Here is a 24,589-nt window from a genome sequence, read left to right as displayed (position 1 = left end):
GGTCCTTTGCACATCTTCAGTCAGTGGCTCCATTGTCTGTACCGGTTCAGGTGACCTTGTACCTGCGAGTGGTCTACAGTGTTGCATTCAGCTAAAATGTTTCTACAAGCAAGAACGGATCTACTACAGTTACATTCAGCTCCTAGCTTTTGGAAAAAAACAAGAGTTCATGTCCTTCAGCAAGTCAGCACACTTCACGTTAGAAAAACACATTTAATATGAGAGTCAGGCAGCTAGGCCTCGACTCAAGCTAACTAAGGCCTAATGATTTATTAGCAAAACTCTAGCATATAACTTTTATTATTAGTGCAAAATCATATTCTATCATAATATTTCAACATTATTAATCAGTTTCATTAGTCATTGTATATGGTGGCAGCCACTCACCGTGGGCACATTTCAAGCATGCCTTTACCAAAACACATTAATACATTTTCTATGCAGCATTTTTATACATTAGTTCATAATCATTTCATGTTAATATTGATTATATAAGCTACACTCTCTCATAAGTAAAATTTTGTTGAGAGTTAATGAATACTTTCAATTAATACAAAAATATGTTTTAGTAAAAAGATTGTTTCAAACACCAACCAAAGATAATATTCATGAACCAGTTTGTGCAATCATATATAAAGGCTTTAGTGGACTTTCAGTGGTCTTTTCTTAGTTAATAAATGTTTACCAAAGTTATGAATACAAAGCCCATATAGTTTATAAATTCACCAATTAAAATACCTTCTGAAATATTCAAGCAAGCAACATTCACCATGCTGCAGTTACTTAAGGGGTGAATAATGGAGGCTAAACGTTTATTGCTCTTATTTTTAAAAGTCGGATATCAGCAAAAAGTATTCAGAAAGTTTTCATTCTTATAACTATAAAATCAGCAGTTAGTATTTTGTTATGATGGTAAGCATGTTTAGATAACTTTAGATTTACTATGATTAACTCCAAATCTAAATAACTTGAAGATACATATGTTAGGATGAATTTATGTGTAGCTAAGAATAGTAAATATATAATTACCTATTCCTTACCTTAACTTCATAATATAGCAGTAGTCCATGTTTCGAAAGAATTGTCATGTCATGATGATAATATGTACTTGATAATCTTCCATTACATCTAAGAGTGTTTATTATACCCTATAACCCAACGCAAATGGGATATTTTCCTCAAAAGAAAATAGTCATGTTGTATCAAGAGTTTGACTCTGCTTGATACATCAGTGCAACAGTTTCCATGAAGGAACTAAAGTAGGTGAACATTTCATTTTTTGAAAGTTTTGTGCACCACAACTATTAAAGAAACTAAAACGCTTTTCCTATAAAAAACCTAACCTCACTGTAACTAAATGCCATACATCACCATGTAATGTATATGTGCTGAATAAACCATGGGCAGCCAACCCTCCTGTCTGTGCACAGCATTAAACTAAAAAACAACAAAAGTTAAAGTTGAGGTTTAGTTAGGTGTTGAAATTAGTGGCATGAGAAACTCACAAAATGTGCTGTAGTATAATTACACAAATGTAACAGAAAACTGTATGAAATTACTCATAATTACGCATAATGCATCTTTCACTCAAATATTTACCAGAACAGTAAAATTTCAACTCGAAAATACAATTATGAGTTGATTTCCAATCATTTGTGTTCTAAACACTGGGGCTCTTGTTTGAATTTGTAGCTTCAAGCTCCAAAAAATACCTGAATGGTCCGCTAAGGTAAAAAAGCTAGCTGAAATGCTTGGTGACCTCCTTTGTTAAAGGAACTGTCACTAACATTTGACACTCTGACGATTGTGTTCAGATTTGTAGATTTGTGCTCAAAAATTGCCTGAACGATCCACTCGGCTAAAAAAAAAAATAGCTGAAAAGTTTATTGACTGGTTAAATGAACCGCCGATCATTTTCAAAATACTGCCGTTTGCACTAAAAAAAACACCCAAGTGGTACACCTTGCATGGCAATTTCTCCCTGAACAGGAGTCTCTTGTTACACGATGTGTCACAATTGCATAATTTCAGTAATTTCTCATAAATGTCTTTATGCAAAATTAACAAAATAACACCAATTGCATCTTAGTTGAAATTAGATAAAAACTAACTATCAAAACAAAAAGGACACTGAACTTCACCAGTTATGGCCTACTGAGCTAACTATAACTTTCTTTACTAGTAGGCACTGCTTATGACCTTATATATTATATAACTCATGACGTTTAAATATTTTAAAGAGAAAAAAAAATATTCACAAGTAGACAAATCCATTTAAAGAAAGAAAAAACTAAATAATAATTTGTGTTATCTTTTTCTAACACTAAGCCTGTTTATAATACGATGAACTAAGGTTCGGGTTAACAGGTATATTTCTGATGGGGTATATGAACGATTTTACCACCTAAGGTCTGCGTAGGGAGAAGGATATAAATGTCCACAATGCATACATGCAAGTCTACACGTTGGCCTTTTATGACCTCTTCTCTCAATCAGGCCCAAAATGCTTCTCACAAGACGAGCTAGAACAACCGCAAGAGTGTTTCCGTCGTACCCATGGGTAATTCCATTTCAGTCCCACCCATCAGCGTTCCATGAGTCAGCAAATTCTACACAGTCAGGCCTATATTTATACTTTTTTCGCGTTGGAATTTTGTCATTTGTTTACTCAAAAAGCACCGCAAACTTACAAAATACAACTATATTTTGTTTGCACCGCTTTTCCGTCAAAAAATGACGCAAATGCGGCGCAAAAAAAGTATACGTGCCTAAGTGCGAAAGTTAAATGCACACATAAAATGGTTTTAAATCATAGTGAAACAAGACTGTGGTCAGTGCTTGGCATGTTGTAGATTCTTGAGAATAGTCAGCCGGTTCACAAATTTTATATTTATTCAGGACCCTTTTCAAGGACAGAGAAAAGTCGTCCTCCTTTAACACTGGTGTAAAACTTACTTTCAAATTACCTTAAATTGAGGAGGGTCCTAGAATATCTAGGCAAGTGCAGACGTATAATTAACACGATGCTCCAAACCTGATAGCATGACGTTGCTGTGTATAGGTTGCTGATCAGTTTATATTTCATTTAGTTCGTTTAAATAAATGAGTCTGTTTTTCCCAAGTGCAGGAAAGTTATGTGAAGGACTGAATACTTAATGTGGAGCCCGCCAATGCCTTGAATAAAAGAACATGTTTGTAATATTAAAAAGCCTCAATCGATAACAGAATACATTAACGTCACAGCCCGAACTCCGGGTTTATATTTAGAAGATACCCCTTAACAAATAGCAACTGGTAACTTTGATTGACTGTCCCAAGTGACGTGATCTCAAGATTTACAGTGAATGGCATTACTTTGGACAAGAAGGGTTAATCATAAAAAATAGCTAAGCTTGACCGTTCTGCTAAGACGTACAAGTGAAGTCCTCTCTATTTACACACATTCTCCTTTTCCAAACAAGGAGGAAACATCTATCACTAAGAGTCTACGTAAAGTAGCAGCTTTGCCAAGAAGCTATCATATTAAATCATCCAACTTCTTCACTGCATCATTATTTTGTCCCTTCCACAATCTGGATTCATTATACATTGTCAGGAATGATTACAAAGTCACTACTGTACGCACTTGGGGGTCATACAGTTTCTAAATGCTATAACTTTGTAAAACATCGAGAATATTTTAAGGGAAAGGTGAATAAACAATTGCAGTAATTTTTCTGAAGCAACGATTTACCATGCAAATAATATGCGGGGCGTAGTGCAATTCTATGGCATTCAAGAATGGATCAAAGATGCAAAACTAGTGAAAAAATATGTGAAGATGCAGAGAAAGTCAGCAAGCTAACTTAACCTCACAAATCACAATTCAGAAATGTGCTTTGTACTGGAGATCGAGAGGATTTAGGGCCACATGTATCAAGCTCATTTGCGACCTTAAAAAAGGATTTTGACATGTATCAAGTCAAAACTACGATTCTGTAGCAAGCTAAATAATCACAATTTTAGTTTGCGACCAAGGGCCAGATGTACAATTATTTTTAATGTTGGTTTATGTTTTTATGTCTGCAAAAAGCCCAGTTCACAGAATCGGGCCATTTGCAAAAGCAAAAATACATTTTTTAATGTTCAAAGGGCCAAATGTGTTTTGATAACGTGTAACTGAATCACAATTTGAGTTTACGATTCAGTATCAGGAAAGGGTAAGGGCGTACCTTCCTAATAACGCATTGCAGTGGTATAATAATGAATCACAAAAATTAGCTTTTTGGTAATCGTTGCCTATTCCCTATGTACATCTGGCCCTCAATGCCAATTCTGTATTTTGGAAGGAGCGTCCCTTCCAAATACTGTATTGGAATGTTGTGTATTAATGTTTTGCAACCAAATTCCAGGTGAAGTCAAAGATCGAATTTATTGGCTGCAACCAAGTAACAAGCGTCCTAGAAGTACAACAGCACGGTTTGTATGTTCTCAGGAGACTGTGTTTCAATGCAAAGTCAGGTTTCCTTATATACAGTTTTTTAAGCTTCAGGCAAACATTCTTGACATTTTGGTTGGTCATTCACATGTTTTCACTACAAAGGAAAAAACAGTGTCATGATGAAACCTCATATTTCATGTCATCCAACCCATAATAAATTACCCGGCAAGGCCTAGTATTTTACATCAGATAAGTGTGGACCCCCAATAAAAACGGGCACCTCCCCCTCGTAAAGTAAGAAGAAGAAAAGAGCAGGTGCAGGTGTGAGCAAGATTAGGCAGGGTGTGTGAGCGATAATAAGGGTTTTATGGCATGGTGTGCCTTGATGCTATCTGATTCGGCCACTGGGAGAGGGACTGACCAAACAGGTTTGGCCTGAGGCAATGGTTCCAGCTTGCCCAGGTCAGAGAAAAGTCAATCAAGGTGTACGTGTCCTTGGAATCAAATCTGACTGTATTATAAGCTTATGTGAGGGCAACTTTTAAAAATGGCTGCCGTGTATAAAATGGGAGCCACGAGTGCAGGACGAAAATGGCGATTTCGAGGTGAAAACGCTGCTGGAATTGAGCGAAAATGCTCATGCTTAGTGTACTAGTCATTATCGGTCTTTTGATACTAAAATCGTACTGCTGTGGCAAAGTAAATTACATGGGTCCAGAATTTCTAGAACCACAAAGCCTCCTTTTGCCCTTACATAGGCAATAAACCTATTCTCATGCTAATCTGAGTCCAGGTCTATGTTTCTAAAGTCGTTGAGATGTTGCTGTAACATCATCCTAGTATTTAGCTTGTCTCTTGGTGCAGGTTTCCTTATGCATGATGTAAGACAGAGGCCACATATGGCAGGACAAAGTAAGGAATACCTCTATCTGCAGTAGGTGGCATAAGATCACACACCCAACAATTAGGGATGTTCACTACTAACTAGTGTTGATGCAGAAGCTGTACAAAAGAATTGCTTACGAATTCTGATCTTCTAACCTGCTCATGTTCAGGAAAAGGGTGAAAAGAGTGCAAAGAAACAATAGTAGGAAAAGACATAGGTTGGGAAGTGGGTGCAGAAGTTAATTGAGTAGAGAAAAACAATCCCACCCATAAATGACAACGTCATGTTTAAAAGACACTAGAAAACACGCTATTAAGAACATATAGACAACGGGAGAAAGTAGTGACCACTATTACAAATGAAATAATAATTTTTCACAACCCTAACCAAAAAGCAAATCCTAAAATTATCTAGTAACATTTTTAGGGCTCCTCTGCATTTCAGTAATTTTGGTATGTTCAGGTGGAACAGTGGTGACTCTCATCAATGCTCTAAGGTGAAAAGGGGGTACTCTTTCCACAGAAAATGGACTTTATTCTGCTTTTACTAAACAGAATAGTACTTTAAAACAATGCCAGCAAAACAATCAGTCTCCTAACACCTAGTCTATACAATCACACGGAAACCTCTTGTGAAACCAACTATGCCCAGAGTCCGTTCAAAAAGCCTCTCTTGCAGGCATCTATTGTCCATCAAATTTTCTTTTGTTGTTTTCTTTCACATGGGCCTCTCAATTCAGGCCTCTTCGTGAGAAAAGTACTGCTTAGTTGGAGTGCCCTCCTGGCAAACACCCACAGCTCACTCGAAAGTCTCAATGTCTTAAAGCAATGCACCAGTGTCTCTCCTCTGTGGCAGACACTACAAACAATGTGCTCTTCATTGATCAAGGGCACAAATCATCTTGTGCAGACCCAAGCACCATTAATTGGGAAATAGCTCAAGCTCAGCAGCACTTTCAGACTCCAACACTCATTATTTAGTGTCAGAGGACGCTCAAGCTGCTCTTTCATGGGCATCACAATATATTGCCTTTTTCCAAACTTGAAATCTCCGGTGCACTGCCCTTCTTCCGTTGGAGCAAAGAAAAGGGGATGTGTGGCCAAAACTTAGGCCAAGGGGCTCAAGGGATTGCACACTGTCAGAGGTTACCAGCACATGACAGGTAGAGAAATGAAACCTCAAAACAGCTCTGCCATCAACAACAGGAATCCTTCTCTTTAGCTCTTTTACACTGAAACTTTGGTTTTGTGATGTCCAACGCCGTCTGATGGAGCAAGTACGATACCATGCGCTGGCGATCGCTGTCCAGCTTTGCTACTTTCTGGGTGCTGAGACTGTAGGGCCAAAACGTCCGTCTTTCATCTGTAGCTGTCACTGATGGGAATTAGGCTTAAATCAATGTCCTGCAGGTTATTATGACTTGATACCCGCAGAATCTAGTGACGTAGGAAATGTGCCACAGTTGTTAGTTCCCTTCAATTTAGTACAAAAACAGTTCATGGTTTTTAACAAGGGGACTGCAAGCAGGTGGTCTGCAATCTTCAAAGGAGTAGCCATACACCATGGGCATAAAATACAAAGACAAAGGCAGAAGGGCAAAACAGGGTCTCTAGCATCTTTAATTGGGTTCTCTCCATTATTCTCTGCCATCTATAGCTACATGAGAATTCTATCTGAATGGATTTCCTCACACAGTGGCATTGTCTAATGGGGTAAACACATATTTTCCTCAATGATTAAGTCTAGGTGTTCCTCCTTATCTTAGAACATCTCAATAGAGAAATCATGATACCGATTATCAGGGACATGTAGAAACCTTCCTTTAAAAACTGTGCATCAGGTGCACTATGCAATACACAGGCTAATAGTCAAATGTGCAAACAAAAAGACAAGAACTAGAGGGTCCTGATATTTGCATGATTAGGACACATCTGATCCCACCAAAAATTAAAGTAGCAGGAACAGAAGGGAACCGAAAACCAAATTAAAATAGACATTGAAAATTCGTCATGTTCAAAAAGGTAAACATAAGATATCTCCTATTGAGATGGAAAACTTGTCTTACTATAATATTGAGTCAGTTAACAAGTCTATCGCTACCCTGACAGTCAGGCTGGAAAACATTGAAGCAGGCCTAAGGCAAATTCTTGAAAACCAGTCTGGTCATACCAAAGGAAATTATACATAACATGGGGGTCCCTGGTACATCACTGCAGTCTGGAAATGTGAACCTGAACAATACATCAATAATAATAAAAGGGGTGACTGGTGAAAGGAATTTGAAAAAGAGAAATGGGACTAGGACATAGCTAAAATCTCAATAACTAAGCATGATGCGACATTGGTCAGGGGAAGTAACAAAAGAAAAAATCTATAGGAACAACAAAAAAATTATTTGGGTGATAGTCAGGCATGTGACACAACACTGAAAGTACGGGTGATACACAAAGGCCAAAGTTACACAAATTTTAACTCTACCGTTGGCGACTACACCATATACGGTACTCCTAGCTAATGTTTCAGTTCCTTCTTCAGGAAAAAATGAAAACCTGGTTTTCTTTTAAGGAACAAAAGCCATATGCTACTTAGGAAACAGAACACCATTAACTAATGTAATATAGAAATTAGGCCACCTTGAGTCACAGATCTATAATTTCATCCTTAGGTCCAATCAAGGCTACATAAATGTAGGGCTGCCTGTTCCTTTAAGGGAAGGGGCAGTAACGTGACTAACTGCAGGTGACACACTTTGATCCTGTATATCTCTTTTTATTTTCCTTCAATACCATTATAGCCAAATAGACATGCACTGGTGAAGTGTTGTCTCTTATGTTCACAGCATGAAATATCATTATCTGTGGAATTTAGTAACCAGAACAAGTTCAACCAACTGTTGCGTAGCGATGGGCATCGTCATGACCATCCCCTCACAACACAGGGGAGCTTGTAATAGTATCAAAAGCAGCAACAAACATGCAAAAAAAACAAATAAAAAATAATAAAAACGCACAAAACGTCAAGCCATCAGATATACTTGCTGTGTATCAAGCACAAAAAGCATAGACAAAACAATAGCATGTGTGAATAAGCGGTGACACACAACACCATGTCATGTACTTTATGCACTGTAAACCTGCAGCCCAAAACCCAATATTTGGGCCTGTTTAATTTGTCAGGTTTAAAATCCTTACCCTCCTTTTGACAGTAGATCACCAGGCAATGGAAATCTGCTGTCAAATATAACTTTACTGTTTCTCTTCTAACATACAGGACCAGCAAGAACAATTCATGATAGGACCAAATACACGAAAATACATTTCCAATACTTAACTGTTACCCTCTTGTCAGTTACTTCACAACATCAAGCCACCTTAGTTTTACCTTTCTAAAAGTAAAAATTGTTACACTGACACTCCATATTAATTTGGCACCTACAATTTCCACTGAGAAAAATAAGTCTTCATTAGTAAATCGTTCTCATTAAGGCATGTAGCCTTCAAAATTTTAGAAAAGGGCTGCATCCTATTTTCTGTCTAAGACTTAATGCAACACTTCGTTTTCTGTCAAATAAAAGCAACTAGCAGGCATCATTTTATTTTTTTTAAAGCGGAGACACAAATGTATCAGTTCTGCAGAGCATTTAACATGATGTTGGGACTTTCGAAGAAACCCCTTTTTTTATATTTTCCCTTTGGAATTAAGTTCTTTAATTGTATTGATGTTCTTCTGGAGAAACCAGAAATCCCACTTTTAGAGGCCCGTAGGGTCATTCTGCATTTCACAGAGACAAGGCCCTAATTTAAAAGGTCACAAGTGTCAACATGACAGCCTCCTCCATTGTTTATGGGAAAACTAAAGATAGCATCTCAGCAGCGTGACTTGAGCCAGCCTCTGTAGCTCTCCTAGCTTCTGCCACTCTGAATCTGTCAAAGACAGTAGGCCTTCCTGTTTTCCTTCTAACCTGCAATAATTCACTCTATTTAAAAAAATAATTTTCCTTTTTAGGCGCTAAAAAAAATTATCTCAATTTCCAGATTATTAAACTACATTTACTGTGAATAATTCACAAACCTTAATAACACGCATACCAGTTGTTAGAATAAATGCTTGTTGCAATCCCATGCAATGGTACATATTCCATCAACCTCGAATGAATGAACGTCTCAGTAGGCCCAGCTGAAGTTAGAACCTTCAACCTTGATATTAAAACAAGCCTTTGTACTGGCACATTGAGTCATTGAATCATAAGAAGGCACAACCTGTAAATATATATCAAACCTAAATGTATGCATTTACTGAAGCCTGAGACACTTTTAAAAGTACTCTGAATGAAAGAAAATGCAGTTTAAACAGTGCTTTTGCCCAAAATCGACTTTGATATTTTAGGCATTAAAAAATCTATATCCTACAATTTTCTTGCATAATATGCATTACCAGAATGTCTATTACACAATCCATGAGTCAGCCATTGAAAATATTAACTTATACTTTATAGAAATGAGCTTGTTTGCTCCTGCGCCAAGGGAAAATTGCACACACAAATGTCATTTTAGCGGTGCAACATAACTTAAATTACATTTTAATGCTAGGAGGTCATAGTATATGTATTAAGCTTTATAAATATTAAAAAACGATTTTGAAAGGCACTTATTTTTTAAATAATTTTTCCATAATTAATAATTTTCTTTAAAAAAAAAAAAAACAATTATTCTTTTTTTTGTGATAATTCCACATATAAAAGCAAGCTGCATCCCTTGCCTATTATTTGGGATACATTAACTCACGAGCCTAAGCGCATAAGCCTAACTTGAAATGCGTCACATTTTTGCACCACTTTCATTTTAAAAGAAGTTATGCAAAATTCCACCCGTGTTTAACTGGGAAAGTGCTGGCTGAATTGAACATTCCTATCAAATATACTGCAGCTGAAAAGTTTGCCTGTGAACATCTAATACAATGCATCTAAGAAAAATGCTGTAAATTTATTTATTTTTTTGCAAAAATAGATAATTTTGGTTTTTTTTGGGGCCCTATTTATATCTATTGAATGTGTTTTCTAATTTATTAAGCATTTAACAGCAGTTTTGTATATGTGCACAATTGCTCATTCTATAAATTAAAGAGCAACATATAGCTATGTTAGCACATCACATGGTTCATTTCTGGATTTTTTCTAAGTTTCTACTTAATATTATTTAACCAACATTTTACTTAACAAACTGAAAACATCAAGAAGACCCACAAACACACATTGAGCTCATTTCAGATATAAACAGAAAACACTCAGGACACACAATACAGCGCGCTTTAGCCATTTTTCATAAATAGCGCAGTCGCAATTTACTTACAGAACCGTTTGCAGATCCTAGTTGTAAGTCATATTTACAAGAGAAAAGAAAACTTTTCTCAATAGTGTTCCAAAAAACTGCAAAAACAGCCTCACAGACATTTATTTTCAAGAATAGCGGACCCATACTTTATTAAACGTGATGGGGTCCACTCCGTGCTTCACATATAGTTCATAGGTTGGAGTTCCAATCGGAGGAACCGGACATGAGTCCTCCAACCGGGAGTCCCTTTTACAACCAAGACAAAACAAATTTCCAAGTCTGCTAAGACCAGGCATCTTCGCTCACTAGTCTAGCTTCAAACTTCAAAGGATTATCATTTACGATAGTCTCGTGAATACACGAGTCCTTCAGCTTTGGTATTTGCAAGTTCCAAATCAAAGTGATCCCGAAGGGATACCAAACCAAATGTCCAACTAAGGACCAAACCAAGTGTCCAACTAAGGACTGGGAGACGCTCCACTTATACTTAACTGAAAATATCGATGACGTCACCAGAAGACTCGTCTTATCGTTTCGCTCTACCAAACATCAAGGGTCCAAATCAGGGCGATAGCCAGGGCAGCAGTCCTTCGTAGCCGTCGGGAAGCGGGGAACCTCGCAGAAAAGACTTTCGGACCACGTCGACATGCAGGGGTCGATGAAGTGGCGGCCTTCCTCCAGAATTTTCACACGAAGCTCCTCACGGACCTCAGGCTTGGACCGGTACCGCTGGTATCGCCCCACGTTGGGCGCCAACTGAGGTACTGGGTTTTTCAGAACCGGTACTGATCCGGTAACCCAGTGGTGCCAGGGTACACCCAAAGACCTCGGGTACTTTCCTGATTCAGACCACAGAAACTCAGAGTCTTCTAGGTGAAGTCAAAGATCGAATTTATTGGCTGCAACCAAGTAACAAGCGTCCTAGAAGTACAACAGCACGGTTTGTATGTTCTCAGGAGACTGTGTTTCAATGCAAAGTCAGGTTTCCTTATATACAGTTTTTTAAGCTTCAGGCAAACATTCTTGACATTTTGGTTGGTCATTCACATGTTTTCACTACAAAGGAAAAAACAGTGTCATGATGAAACCTCATATTTCATGTCATCCAACCCATAATAAATTACCCGGCAAGGCCTAGTATTTTACATCAGATAAGTGTGGACCCCCAATAAAATGGGCACCTCCCCCTCGTAAAGTAAGAAGAAGAAAAGAGCAGGTGCAGGTGTGAGCAAGATTAGGCAGGGTGTGTGAGCGATAATAAGGGTTTTATGGCATGGTGTGCCTTGATGCTATCTGATTCGGCCAATGGGAGAGGGACTGACCAAACAGGTTTGGCCTGAGGCAATGGTTCCAGCTTGCCCAGGTCAGAGAAAAGTCAATCAAGGTGTACGTGTCCTTGGAATCAAATCTGACTGTATTATAAGCTTATGTGAGGGCAACTTTTAAAAATGGCTGCCGTGTATAAAATGGGAGCCACGAGTGCAGGACGAAAATGGCGATTTCGAGGTGAAAACGCTGCTGGAATTGAGCGAAAATGCTCATGCTTAGTGTACTAGTCATTATCGGTCTTTTGATACTAAAATCGTACTGCTGTGGCAAAGTAAATTACATGGGTCCAGAATTTTTAGAACCACACTGGCCTAATTTAATTAAGTCGATCTGCCCCCAAGCGGGACAGAAACCACTAGGCACCAGGGATTAAAAAAATAAAATAAATACAGATGGGGCAATTTTATTTTAGGCCTTTTCTGCCTACCTTGGGGGCAGATCGGTCTATTTTTATTAGGTCAATCTGCCTCCAAGGGGGGGCAGAAACCACTAGACACTAGGGATTTTATTTCTGTGCCGATTTCATGCAAGATGAGCAACCCCTTAGGCAAGAGTCACTTCCCTGTAGGGCAATTTTATTTTAGGCCATTTCTGTACCCCTTGGGGGCAGATCAGCCTACTTTTATTAGGTCAGTCTACCCCCAGGGGGGGCAGAAACCACTAGACACCAGTGCATTTTTTTTTCGTTACTATTTTATGTAATGGGAGCGGCCTCTTGGGCGAGGGGAATTCCCCATGGGGGCAAATTATGTTAGATCATTTCTCCCTCCTTTGGGGCATATTGGCTTAGTTCTATTAGGCCCTTCTGCCCCCAGGGGGCAGAAACCAATTAGGCACCAGGGATTATTGTGTTTGTGTTTTGTTTGGGGGCTGCCCCTTGGGCACGGGGAGCACATTACTGTTGGCCATTTCTGCCCCTCTTCGGGGAAGATCGGCGTATTTTTGTGAGGCCCATCTATCCCCAAGGCGGGGGCAAGACGCACTCTATTCACCAGGAAAGACGTTTTTTTTTAAATAAAAGAGGGAGTGGGTATGACCATACCCTCACCCAAAATAAATTGGGACAAAGTTGTTCTGCCCACCAGTGGGCAGATGGGGCAATTACCCCAGATCCATTCCCCAAGAGGAGCAGAAAGCTTACTAGATGCCAGAGTATTAAAAAAAATTAGTGGGGTGGTGGCTACCAACAAGTAAGGTCATCGTTATGCCCCCACCCCAACGGAAGGGGGTAAGTCTTTTAGCTCTTCCCTCCCCACACTAAAACATCTTATCCCAATGGCAAGCAAGAGGTCATTTTATTATTTTGGGTTTTGATTTTACATATGGGCATTGAGAGATTGGCTAACTTTCAAAATTGTCCCACTTGGAATGGTCAAGGGCTGCACTTTTTGGACTTAGGGATGCTGCCATATAGAAAAATCTATGAGACACATCTGGAAACTAAACATCTGGGTGAGTCCAATGCCCACAATGCCCTTCAAACCTCCAACTTTGCTTGAAATCATATATTTTTCCCACATTGTTGAGATGGAACCTTCCTGAATCTGCAGGAATACACACAATTCCGACCACCCAGCATTGTCACATCTATACCAATACAGATTCTGCCACACTTGTCAGCCTAAAAGTGTTTTTTTTTTCAAACTGCCCTTTTAGACTCACTGTTATTCCCCTTAAATTTTGACATCTTTTTGATTCTTCCCTGTCACAGTCACTTGGCCCACCTACAGTAGGCAAGTGAGCTATCATTTTAATCGGGAGATTGAGGGGAATGTTGTGTTGCAGGAAATTTGTGCTGGCGTGGTGATCCCACACAGAAGTGTGTGAAAAATTAGATTTTTTAGCTAAGTTTGAGGTTTGCTGAGGATTCTGTGTAAGAAAACCCTGTGGGATCCATACAAGTCACACCTCCCTGGACTCTCTCAGATTTCTAGCTTTCAGAAATATCTAGGTTTGGTAGGTTTCCCTAAATGGCTGCTGAGCCCAGCATCAAAAACTCAGGTTTCCCCCCCTGCAAAAACATGTCGTTCTGTAACAAGTGAGGTGCCATTTTTATTGGAGACTGGCGGAAGTACTAGGTGGAGGGAAATTTGTGGCTCCTCTCAGATTCCAGAACTTTCTATCACCAAAATGTGAGGAAAAAGTGTTTTTTTGCCAGATTGTGAGGTTTGCAAAGGATTCTAGGTGCCAGAATCTGGCAAGAGACCCAAAAGGCACCCCATTTTGGATGCCCCCAGGTGTCTAGTTGTAAAAAATGTATAGATTTGCTGGGCTTCCCTAACTGCCGTCAGAGCTAGAAGCGAAAATCCACAGCTAGGCACTTTGCAAAAAAGGTCTGTTTTCTTTCGGAAAATGTGATGTGTCCACATTGTGTTTTGGGGCACTTTCTGTCGCGAGCACTAGGCCTACCTACACAAGTGAGGTACCATTTTATTGGGAGACGTGGGGGAATGCTGGGTGGAAGGAAGTTTGTGGCTCCTCTTAGATTCTAGAACTTTCCATCACCAAAATATGAGGAAACATTTATTTTTTTGGCCACATTTTCGGTTTGCAAAGGATTCTGGGTAACATAACCTAGTGACAGCCCCACAAGTCACCCCATTCTGGATTTTCCAAGGTGTCTAGTTTTAAAAATGTACAGGTTGCTAAGTTTCTCTAGGAGCCGGCTGAGCTAGAGGCCAAAATCCACATCTAGGCACTTTCCAAAAAACAGGTCAGATTTCAATTTAAAAGTGTGATGTGTCCATGTTGCGTTTCCTGTTGTGGGCACTAGGCTTACCCACACAAGTGAGGTACCATTTGTATCGGGAGACGTGGGGAAACACAGAAGTGTTATTGCCCCTTGTATTTCTCTACATTTTTCCAAAAAAAAGACAGTGTGTAAAAAAGAAGTCTATATGAGAAATCACCTGTAATTCACATGATAGTATCGGGCCCTGAAATTCTGCTTCTCAACACCTAAGTTTATGACAATTTTGGAAATGCAAAGGTTTCCTTGATACCTATTTTTCACTTTTTATATTTCTCCAAATGAATTGCTGTATACCCGGTAAAAAATGAAAACCCATTGCAAGATGCAGCTCATTTATTGGCTCTGGGTACCTAGGGATCTTGATGAACCAACAATCCCTAGATATCCCCGTATCCTGAAGAGTCCAGCAGATGTAATGGTATATTGCTTTAAAAAATCTGCCATAGATGGAAAAAGTTACAGAAGAAAGCATGGACAGAAACTGTTGTTTTTTCAACTCAATTTCAATATTTTTTAATTTCACCTGTTACTTTCTGTAGGAAACCCTTGAAGAATCTACACAAATGACACCTTGTTGAATTCAAAATGTTCTCTACATTTTAGAAATGTTTAGCTCTCCAGGATCCAGTATTGGTTTCACAACCACTTGTGTCACTAACTGGAAGGAGGCTGAAAGCACAAAAAAATAATAAAAATGGGTATGTCCCAGGAAAATGCCAAAATTGTGTTGACAAATGAGTTTTCAGATTCAAGTCTGCATGTTTCTGAATGCTGGGAAAATTGTGGTTTTAGCACCGCAAACCCTTTGTTGATGCCATTTTCAGGGGAAAAAACAGATGCTTACTTCTGCAGTACCTATTCCCATATTTCTGAAAAAAAATTGTTGCTGAATTTTGGAAAATTTCTCCTCCAGGGGTACCCACAAACTTTAGAATCCCTAGGATTGCTTTCCTAATATTTTGGCATTAATGAGGATCCTGGCTTGTGCCTTGAAACACAGGTTGGGCAAGACTTGAATAAACTGCATAAGGAACCCAAATCAATATAAAATCAAAAACAGGACATCCCATTGGAGAAGATCAAATGCTTTCTTGGCTTCAAGCATTATCATTGCAGCAAGATAGTTGTTTTGGGAAAACTAGCAATTGCCTGGGCTAAGAAATTAGTGTTAGTTGATAAGAGCCTGCCTGGAAGAAAGCCAAATGAATAAGCTCCTGGGCTACCTGTGCCTTTCTAGCTGCCAATATTTTTGTAAAAAGTTTGTAATCATAATTTAATAAACTAATGGGGTGATACAAGCCAGGTTTCTCACAATATGTGGTGCCTGCAGAGTCGTAGCTATATAGCCAGTTCCTTGGCGTGTTGGTGACCTAGTCGCGGTGTTGGTAGACATGACTGAGGCAGTTGTCGATGAATGAGTGAACCTATTTAATAAGTAAGTAGACTCTTGTGCCTCCAAAGAATCACGTAAGGGGAGTTTCAGGTGGTCTTGTTCTTCGTCTTTGTCTCTGCAACCCGGGGGTCATGATTTGTATTTTGCTGACTTATGAGCCTTTGTTAATCACTTGTGTTTTGGAGGTGGCATCATGGGCAATAATTAATGGCTGTAGGGGGTACTAGTGTTGAAGTAAGCCTCAGCAAGGCCTACTAGTGCAAGGGGTTCACCTTTCTCTGCACAAAGTCCTCAGACCATGTAGGAAGAAGTTGTCACAGAAACTGCAATAAAAGACAAAAGTTTATTAACCTCATGAGGAGGTACTACAGTTCAGACAGCACCCTTGGGTAATGTCTGAAGTAGCACACTGAACTGAGAGAGCATGGTCCTTTTATACCCACACAGGGGCTAAAAGGAGATGGTACAATTATGGAAACAAGACTTGTATACATGTAAGGCCATGTGGAAAATGCACAGTCGACAGGTAGGAGGAGCTAACAGTTTCCAAGGACTAACAGCTGCAGACCTTACTGAGCATGTGCGAAAGTAAGAGATGCTAAATATAACTTGTCACTAGGCAGATTTCAAGAGCAGTTAACAGAAAGGTAGGACAGAGCACATGGTGAGCACTAGGCAGCATGTCGCAGAGAAAATAGCTGCCATGAATACAAAATGGATTCCGCAAAATGTTCACAATAGTTACTAAATACAAGATGTCTTCTGCTAATGCTTAATCTAATCACTGCTAAATTACAACAGACGACCCTTTCAGCATTAGCTGAAGACATTCGTCTTTCTGGGATAATCTAAATATTCATCCTGTATATTTATGCTCATCATTTCAGCTATTTCCTTATCTAACATATGTTGTGCCTTCATTTCTGTAATATTTCTTTTGGTAGGCATACAAGCAGTAATACACATGGAGCAGAACATTGGACCACACTGAATGCAGATACAGCATGTAAAAAATATTGCAATTATTACACACAGGAGCTTCCAACAGGTAGTTGGTAATATCCATAGTTACTACAAACATAATATGTATTATGTGAAGCTGTAAAACTACTATTATTTACACCCTCAATAGTTAAAATCAAGGTACAATCGCTTATCCCTACTGGAATTCGTCCAATGCTTCGTATACATAAATCTGCTTTAGTTTTTGTAATAGAAATCACAATTTGTTCTTTCTTGTCAGAGTCTCGTATATTTGTGAAGACATATGGTATTGAAACATTGTCCGGTTGATACTCTTCCGATTCCCATTTAGTTCCTTTAGCTGGGGATACCCATCTTTGTCTTGGTAGCATACTTTATTAAGGCGAAAAAGAAGTCCGCCCTCTGTACGTTTTCCAGATGCAAACAAAAGCATGTACCAAGCTTGACAAGAACCATTGTGTGAAAAAGGAAGAGGAATGAAAGGTGTTCCTCCTTTCTTTTGATGCGCAGGTATCATTCCACATACCCAACAGTTAGTAGTATTTGTAGCATTATGAGTATGATGCAACATCTGAATGAAAGTATTATTGAAGTACGATTGACGGTGCTTCTGCTCCTGATAGGGAAGCGTAAAGTAATAGTGATCCTCTGGTACTGGAGTAGTGGCAACAAAAACTCACGAGCAGGAGACTTCTTTTCAATAAACCAGGTGATTGTTGCCGTAACCACCAAAACAACAACAAACCCCATAATACTAATGATCAATTTGTTATTCATTTTAGCAACAGTGATAATCGACCCTTTCAGAAATGAATTAAAAACAATTGTTGGAGCTCTTATTCCTGGGCAGCCGCTGATTTCTTCACCACGGGCCAAGACGGGTGTCACTACTCTAATGCATGGCTGATCTACCCCCCTTGCCACATTGGCTCCCCGTTTTACTAACCCAGGGCGGTAGCTCAACCAGTCTTTTCAAAACAATTTTCAGATTCTTTCCTTGGTCTCAAATTATATTGCGACACTCCAGAAGTCGTATGGTCTGGGAAGACCTCTGCAGATTCGTCAGGTGATATAGCACGGCCTTTCTCCGTAGTCAAAATCTCTCGATGATCGGTCAGCACAGCAGGTTCCACCAAGGTAGGTAGCACTCTCTTGCAGTGAGTACTATGGACCCAATTCTTTCGGTTTGTCACTCAAACTGCTGTCCTTGTTGCAAGGAGCACCTGTTCTGGGCCTCGCCACCTTGGTTCCAAGCTGCTTGATCTTTCAAAAGACTTAATCATCACCTGGTCACCAGGTCGGAGTTCATGGCCTTCACCTGTAGATCTGTCAGGAAGTGCTTCTCGAACCTGTTGATGAATAGAAACCAAATTGTCGGTTAACTGTGCCAAATAATCATTCATCAGGACACAAGGTACATCATATACAGATTTTGGTTTAGGAACTCCCCAAATATTCATTGGTCTCCCAAATACTACTTCATAGGGGCTAAGGCCAAGTCGGGAGTGTGGCACTGACCTAATAGACAATAATGCCAATGGTAATGCATCCGGCCAAGTTAAGGATGTGGAAGCCTGTATCTTCGCTAATTTCAGCTTCAATGTAGTATTATACCTTTCCACCAACCCTGCTGATTGTGGGTGGAAAACCGCATGGAACTTCTGTTTGATCCCTAATCCTTTCTGGACATACTTAATAACTTCCCCAACAAAATGAGGTCCGTTATCACTCCATAAAAGTCTGCAAATACCAAACCTAGGGAAAAATTCTTTCAAAAGCACCTTCGCTGTGGTAATGGCAGTATTATCCTTTGTGGGGTACGCCTCTATCCATTTACTGAAGGCACAAACCACCACCAAGACATACTTTAAATTGTTGCAGCGTTCAAGCTGAATATAATCCATTTGTAGAACTTCAAAAGGTGCAGTTGGTGTAGCAAACCCTCCTGCAGGAGTACGTGTCCCTTTTCCAGGATTGTATTGTAAGCAGATCAAACAAGACTGTACTATTCTCTTAGCTGTACTGGGAATTTCTGGATGCTCCCAAACTTGCGTAAGCAACTTCGTTATTGTTGAAGCTCCAACATGTGCCAGCCCATGTGCCATCTGAACCATAGGTTGTACAAAAGCTATAGGCAATTTCCATTTATCCATCTGCTTATTCCGCCAACAGCCCTCATCATCCAATTCTCCATCTTTAGACCATTGCTCACGTTCTTTCACAGAAGCAGATTTCTGTATATCTAATACGTGTCTAGCATTATGCCAACGTTCAGCTTGTGACTTCACTACATACATAGAAGTAGTACTTCGCTGCATCGCAGTCTCACGTGCTACACGGTCTGCAAGAGCATTACCTTGCCCTATCTTATCGGTCACTTTCTTATGTGCACTACATTTCACAATAGCTAGTTTATTTGGATATGTCAATGCAGTCAAGAGGTTATGCACTAATTCTCCGTGCATTATCTGCATCCCGTGGGATGTGAGAAAACCTCTCTCCTACAAAAGCAAACCAAAATCGTGAGCCACTCCAAAAGCATAGCGGCTGTCTGTGTAAATGTTCACACTTAAATCAGTACTAAGCTCACATGCTTGTGTCAAAGCTATTAGTTCAGCTGCTTGAGCTGACTTCTGTGGTATACGAGCTGTCTCCACTACCGTGTGTATTGTGGTGATTGTATATGCAGCTGAGGTCGTACCATCTGGCAACTTCAAACAAGACCCATCAACCCACAGTTTCCCGTCTACATCTAAAAGGGGTGTATCTTGTAAATCAACACGACCCTTTGTCTGTTCTTTGGTAAGGAATATACAATCATGTGTTTCTTGTGACTGAGGCTGAGTCACCGGATATGGCAACAAAGTAGCTGGATTTAGTGTCGCACATCTCTTCAGTGTAATGTGAGGAGCCAACAATGTCAACTCATAACCTGTCATACGGGCGCTAGTTAAATGTTGTGTCTTTGTTTGATTTAAAAGAGCATCAACCGCATGGGGTACTAGCACCAACAGCTTATGTGACAAAACTATCCCTTCACTCTGACGTATTGAGACAGCTGTTGTGGCAACTGAACGAAAACACCCAGGCAACGCTCGAGCGACTGGATCAAGTACTGCTGAAAAATATGCACAGGGACGCTGCTTATTGCCATGTGTCTGTATTAAAACTGACAATGCACATCCATCTTTCTCGTGTACGTAAAGTGTAAAAGGCTTCATGTAATCTGGAGTACCTAACACTGGTGCAGAACAAAGGGCTTGTCGCAGCTGCCGGAAAGCAGTCTCACATTCATCTGTCCATGGGAGGGGCATTGGAGTATCTTTAGTCAAAAGTGCTAGCAAAGGTTTGGCAATGTGTGAAAACCCTAATATCCATTACCTTTCAAAAAGAAGTAAGACCAAGGAATGCACGAACATCTTTCTGAGTAGAGGGTACTGGTGTGTCTAAAATTGCTTGAATACGATCTGATGTAAGTGCACGGCCCTCCTTAGACAAAAGGTGACCTAAATAGGTCACCTTTGGTCTACAATATTGCAATTTCTTTCGTGACACTTTATGATGGTGTGAAGCAAAAAAAAGAAAGGAGGACAAAGTGCACTTTTCACATTGCTCCGGGGTATCAGCTGCCAACAAAATATCATCAACATATTGTATGAGAGCCACACCTTCAGGTAAAACAAAAGAATCAAGGTGTCCAAAGTCATAGTACAAGAACTAATTGCTCCCTCAACTTCCTCATAATAGGCGGCTGGATTTTTCCGCGGGTCAGGTAATGCTGTTTTAAATGCCATTACATCTGCCCTATTCCAAGGAGTATACACCCAATTATAAATAAAATAACCCTTAGCATCAACAGAAGTTTTATCATCACTTGTACCTAATCCTTTAGGAGGAACATACAAAGGCGCGGCCTCCCGCATTGGTTTCGCGTGAACTATCATAATCTTATCTGTTTCAAAGATGGAAGCTTGCGTCCCTTCGGTCTGAGATGCTCGTGCAACTGCGTCCGCAGCCCTTTTCTCTTCTTGCAAACGGACTGCCACAATACGTAATTTCATTAAAAGCCTGATTGCATCAGCCACCTAGGAGAAAACAAAAAGACCATCACGCATTTGCTTATGATCAGCTGCTACATCATCGGGCTCTAACTCATCAGAATATTTCCGATATAGTTCAATAACTTCTGAGCCAAATGCCTCAGTAAAATATAGCTGCTCCTTTTCCGTCCACCCTTTCATGTTGTCTAAAAGTTCAGAAGCAGAAACAACGCTACAAATTGTTTTACGAGCAATAGATCTAAGCTCAGACGCACGGTCAGCAGGCAGCATAGAGCGACTGTCCCGCATCTTCTGTTGCTCCGAACTGGAGACTTTAGGTAACTCATGAGGGGCAGAAGGGACGACATACGGAGGTGGAGGGCGATCTAGTAACAATAAATCATCAAGTGGTTTTATTAAGGATAGGATACAGAGGTTGCCTAATAGTGTATTGGCCAGTTACCTGTAGCTTACGTTCTTTCTCTTCTAGCTCCTTTAAGTCATTTATTTCTTTCTTTCTCATTTCCAATGCTTTCACATATACATTCTTCCGCTGCTCTTTCTCAAGCAAGGCTTGCTCACGCTTCACTCGTCCACGCGCTTCTTTCTCCCACATTCGTACACAGTCAAACATATCTTGCCTAGACTTTCGCTTACACATACATTGTTCCACATACTCAATCTTTCGCAAATCAAATGACCCATGCATAGGCCAACGTAACTCAGGATCCACGCAGGTGTATTTATTCCATAATGTGCTGTACATTATAGAAGAAAGACCATGTTTAACATACATATCTCTATTTGGCGTCCCCTCTGGGGGTGCCGGTTGCGATTCTTCCAGTCTCAAATTGGTACCATTACAAAAGCAACACATCCTACGAAGTGCGCTAAAAACAGGCATGCCAAAAATAGTGCAGAATATGCAATATTATAATAAAAGTAGCACTTAAGGTGCCGTTCAAATCAAAATTAAATTGGAGAAAATTCTCCTCATTACCTGCCTATATAAATTACCATTTATTTATCAAATCCAAAGAATAAAAATTGACTAGTCACCCAAATAACGAAAGCCACAGTAAGTAGTGCTAAACTACATTACCAAACACAGGCATCAAAACCCACAGCAAGTGCCGTAAAACGGCTCTTACCAATCACAGGGTGTCCAGGTTCCAACTGCCAAGTTCTAAAATCGACCAAATGGTCACTGCATGACGAATGAACAAAAAGGATCTCAGCCGAGGACCGGCGCCACCTGGATGGTCAAGTCAGAAGGAAGGGAAAAACGCTGTGGTTGCCAAGACTTGGGTCTCCTCAGGCATTGATCGTCCGCAGCGAGATCCCAATCCCTCGTCGCGACCAATCCGTTGGGCATCCGAGTCGCTGATGAGTCCCTGTTCGGGCGCCAATTTGTTGAAGTAAGGCTCAGCAAGGCCTACTAGTGCAAGGGGTTCACCTTTCTCTGCACAAAGTCCTCAGACCATGTAGGAAGAAGTTGTCACAGAAACTGCAATAAAAGACAAAAGTTTATTAACCTCATGAGGTGGTACTACAGTTCAGACAGCACCCTTGGGTAATGTCTGAAGTAGCACACTGAACTGAGAGAGCATGGTCCTTTTATACCCACACAGGGGCTAAAAGGAGATGGTACAATTATGGAAACAAGACTTGTATACATGTAAGGTCATGTGGAAAATGCACAGTCGACAGGTAGGAGGAGCTAACAGTTTCCAAGGACTAACAGCTGCAGACCTTACCGAGCATGTGCGAAAGTAAGAGATGCTAAATATAACTTGTCACTAGGCAGATTTCAAGAGCAGTTAACAGAAAGGTAGGACAGAGCACATGGTGAGCACATGGCAGCATGTAGCAGAGAAAATGGCTGCCATGAATACAAAATGGATTCCGCAAAATGTTCACAATAGTTACTAAATACAAGATGTCTTCTGCTAATGCTAAATCTAATCACTGCTAAATTACAACACTAGAGTGCAGCAAGCTGGATCTGTGGTCCACAGACCACTTCCGCTAAGACATCTGACCATCCTTTGCATGTAGTACTGTCTACTGCTATCACAACAGGTACAGCAAGCACCCCCTCTTTATTATATCTTGCCACCATTCCTTTCCTCCTCATGCCTTGCCCTTCTCTCCTCTCTCTTTTCCGTTTATTCAGCCAAATAGTACCTCATATGATAATGCAGAAAGTGCCTCTGAGAGTCACAAGCTTTTTATCCAAGTTCCTCAATGCTCTTGATAACTCTGCTCTCCCCCTTAATAGTTTCAGCAATTTTTAACTGAGCCTGCAGTATGGTGTATAGGTGAGCAGAACAGAGTCAGCAAGTAACAGGTAAAGAATAAAAAAATAAAAAAGGTAAGTTAAGAAGTTGCAGGGTGGGAGATCCAAGCCATTACTTTTCCAGCCGAAGCGCACTCTAGTGCCCCCTGCAGCACGCTCTCAATACACCCTGTGCTTCACTACGGCTCACTGCACCTCGCTGCACCTCTCCAGTCTCCGCTCCCCAACTGATCCAAAATGAATTGGCATAGTGTCTGTGCTACTCCTAACCCACAACCATCCATCGATTGCCGTTGGTTACCTTTGTAGAACTAGCACGGACAGGTCTATTAGGTCTGCCAAGAGGAGATCCCGCTGTCAAAGCAGGCTCAGAGTATTCAAACGGGACCGCATTTCCTGCAGTACACTAAACGCAGGGAGATTCAGGAAGAGCTTGACGCGCACGGGTCGCGCAAGCCGGTCAGCTTGCTGCCCTCCGGAAGCTCAGTCAAGGAGCATGATGGGTGCTCCATGTGACTCCACTGTGAGATACAATCCCTAGGATGTTTGAAAAAAAGGAACGCAAATTTGACATGGATAGCTTACGCGGACAAAATCTTATGAGGCCCTAAGTGCGAACTACCCCAAATAGCCAAATAAAATAAGGCTTGTCACCTGAGGGGGAAAAGGCCTGGCTGCGAATGGGTTCATATTTATGAGCGTTATTACACAATGCTATTCACAAAACAAATATATTCCTGCGTACAATGTGAACATGATAATTGAAGAGTATACAACATCACCGAATGAGACAGATCCATTATTTATTCATTACACTGATATGACCAATTCTCAAATGCTCACTTTGAAATGAGGTGTGGCCACATAGGCCTACCTACAACAATGACAAAGCCCATAGAACTAGAAGGCATCCTACAAGAGCTTATTCTGTACCCCAGCAAAAGATTTGTTTGGTGCCCCCCTCTTTCAGAAGCACAAGCTAATGAGACTGCAGCTTAGCAGCACATGTACAAAGAGAGACTTGAATGTCTGTGATTGTGGCTCCAAGCCAAACTTACACTAGAAATAGATTGGGTCGACGTGGTGGCATGCAGATTCATGATGAAGAAAATTGAAGTACCGTAATTAACAAAAGTAATTACTGGAATACGGGACA

Source organism: Pleurodeles waltl, chromosome 8 (genome assembly GCF_031143425.1).
Source record: "Pleurodeles waltl isolate 20211129_DDA chromosome 8, aPleWal1.hap1.20221129, whole genome shotgun sequence".
NCBI classification, from domain to species: domain Eukaryota; kingdom Metazoa; phylum Chordata; class Amphibia; order Caudata; family Salamandridae; genus Pleurodeles; species Pleurodeles waltl.
This window is presented reverse-complemented; position numbering follows the sequence as displayed.